At 40.2% G+C, this 3,089-nt stretch overlaps 1 non-coding gene across 1 annotated transcript; it reads left to right on the top strand.

The window, feature by feature from the left end:
- Positions 1-928: 928 nt before the first annotated feature.
- Positions 929-1,035, top strand: LOC124507325 (U6 spliceosomal RNA). Its single transcript, XR_006960980.1, has one exon. It is a non-coding gene; the product is annotated as a U6 spliceosomal RNA (small nuclear RNA).
- The last annotated feature ends 2,054 nt before the right edge of the window (positions 1,036-3,089 follow it).

Here is a 3,089-nt window from a genome sequence, read left to right on the forward strand (position 1 = left end):
AAGAAAGAAAGAAAGAGTGAGAGTGGGGGAGGGGCCCAAAGAGTGAGAGCAGGGGAGGGGTCGAGAGAGAGGGACAATCCCAAGCAGGCTCCGTGCTGTCAGCACAAAACCCAATGTGGGGTTCAATCCCACAAACCATGAGATCATGACCTAAGCTGAAATCAAGAGTTGGATGCTTAACTGACTGAGACACCTAGGCACCCTTTTTCTTTTTTAAATAAGAAGTCCTTGAGACATCCCTTTGAAACATTCCACACCCTTCCAGCAATGGCCTCTCCTAGGGAGAGCAGAGGAGGAAAAGAGTTAATCTCTTAAGGGAAAGACATTGTTTTGTCTCTCCGTTTATTAAGTTTATTTATTTATTTAAGTAATCTCTATACCCAACATGGGGTGTGGGGCTCAAACTCATGACCCAAGATCAAAGAGTTGCATGTTCTTCCCACTTAGCCAGCCAGATGCCCCTGCCTCTCCATTTTAAAGTGGCTCTTGTTTCAGATTCTGTGTCTCCCTCTCTCTGACCCTCCCCGGTTCATGCTCTGTCTCTTCCTGTCTCAAAAATAAATAAAACATTAAAAAAATAAATTAATTAAAAAAAATAAAATAAAGTGGGTCTTAGTTGCTGTTTGCACTGTAGGTACTCCCTACAAAAGAGAGGACAAAGGAAAAAAAAAAAAGCCCTAAATTTCACTTACAGAAATAATTTGCAAATTCATCCATTCAACACATTTATTGAGCACCTATTATGTAGTAGGCTCCCAGCATTCACAATTGCTCTCTTCCATCTAAATACAAGATCAAGAAGGCTCAAAGGTTGTATACAAGAAAAGATCTTCCTGCATAGGGGAAGGAAGGAATGGTTGTTGGAAAAATAAAAGTAAATAAGAAAGTATCAGATAAATGTAAGTGCTATAAAGAAAAAAGGTGACGTGTGCTCGCTTTGGCAGCACATATACTAAAAATGGAACGATACAGAGAAGATTAGCATAGCCCCTGCGCAAGGATGACACACAAATTCGTGAAGTGTTCCATATTTAAAAAAAAAAAAAAAGAAAGAAAGAAAAAGGTGATGTGATTGAGAGAATCTGATTCTCTCATTAAAGGTCTCCATGAATTGAACTTGCTCCTGAATTTAAAAGGACCCATCCAGGCAAAGACTGGTGGCATAGGATGGAAAGGGAACAGCTAATGAACAGATCCTGATGGAGGAGGAACAAGACTAGAGCAGAGATTGCCAAACTTTTTCTGTGAAAGAGCCACATGGTCAATATTTTAGGCTTTGTAAATCACAGAAGTTCTCCTGAATATAACTGGTTTTGTTCCAGTTGTTACAGTTGTTTTACAATCCTTTAGAAATGTAAAAATCATGCTTAGTCCTCTGGCAGTATAAAAATAGGCCTCTGGCAAAATTTGGCCCCTGCCTTAGTTTTCTGACCTGTTTTAGAGGAACAGCTATCTACTGTAGCTAGAGGGCAAGTAAACAACGAGGAAAGTGGTACAAGATGGGATCTGAAAGGTAGGCAGGAGCCAGATCATATAGGGTCTTTTAGACTAAGTTAAGACTTTGGATTTTTTTCTAAGTGTGATGGGAAATCCCTGGACAGTTTTAAGTAAGGCAGTAACATGATCTGCTTTAAGCTTTTAAAAAGACCACTGTGGTTCTCTGCAGAGAACAGATTGCATTTGGGGTAAGAGTGGAAACCAAGGGGCACCTGGGTGGCTCAGTCGGTTGAGCGGCCGACTTCGGCTCAGGTCATGATCCCACGGTCCGTGAGTTCGAGCCCTGCGTCGGGCTCTGTGCTGACAGCTCAGAGCCTGGAGCCTGCTTCCGATTCTGTCTCCCTCTCTCTCTGACCCTCCCCTGTTCATGCTTTGTCTGTCTCTATCTCAAAAATAAATTTAAAAAATTTTTTAAAGTTAAAAAAAAAGAGTGGAAACCAAGAAATAGTTGATTAGGAGGCCAGCTATTGTATCATCCAGGCAAGCAAAGAGGGTGGTGGTGGTAAAGATAGAAAGTGAACTTAACACCCTCAGTGAAAGCTATGTTTATCACTGATGAACAAAATCATGGATGGATTCTTGAAATTTTACTTTAAAATCAAAAGAGCTGTATAAAGAGCTTAGGTTGAGCTATAAATAGTATTAAGTTTGATTCATAGGAAAATCTTAGTTACTCAAATTTTTAGCAATATTTTGACACTTTTGATTTATAGATATTTGACTTTCAGGAAGATCATCTTTTCCACTCTCTTCCTAGTAAAATGATTCACAGTTTCTCCTCTGATTCCTCATATTCATTATTTTCCCCTTTTCACCTAAATGTATTATAAAGTAGACTTAGAATGTTCCTCTCATTTCAGAGTGCACTGCAGTCAACCAAAAGATAACTGCTCTTTTAAAAATCTGAGAAACTTCCAACTTCCCTTGGCAACACACCCCTCTCTCTCAAAATTCCCATCACGAGGAAGTTGTAAATGTAAGTGGTTCTCACACTATCCAAAATCATTTCCTTGTTCTTTCTCTAATAAAAATATTGCTAAATTTTGAAAATTCATCAAGCTGTACCTATACTTTGGGTACTGTTTTTGTATATTTCTCGAGACTTTTTTTTAGAAACCGGGGGTGGGGAATGATCCAGACACATACGTAAAGAGGTTCCAATGATGGCAACCTTTAGAGGGTAGCCAGATGAGACAGTGTCAATGGTTGAGTTCCTTGGAGACAGATTCTGAGACCAAGTTTTGCATGCAAATGATTTATTGAGGATAGGACACAACTGACAAATATACGTGCAATGAAATAAGGAAGGCAGGAAGAGTCAGAGAGATACACTGACTCCCAAAGTGGTAACAACTGAGTACTCAGTCCATCTTGTGATGAGCTCTGGAGCTGAGACAGCCCTCAGACTTGTCCTCAAATGAGGCAAGGAAGCTAAGTCTTTGCATCTTATCACTGGCTGTGGGCTCCCAGGAGCATAACCTAGAGTGAGGCAGTTCCCTGCATCCTAAAGCAATGCCCAGTAAGAACAAAACAAAGCAAAGCTTCACATCACCAGGAGCCAATATTCCCATCAGCTATGTGATAAGCACCTT

Source organism: Lynx rufus, unplaced genomic scaffold, assembly GCF_022079265.1.
Source record: "Lynx rufus isolate CCGP_SWC_20201006 ecotype Redwood Valley unplaced genomic scaffold, mLynRuf1.p SCAF_11, whole genome shotgun sequence".
NCBI lineage: Eukaryota > Metazoa > Chordata > Mammalia > Carnivora > Felidae > Lynx > Lynx rufus.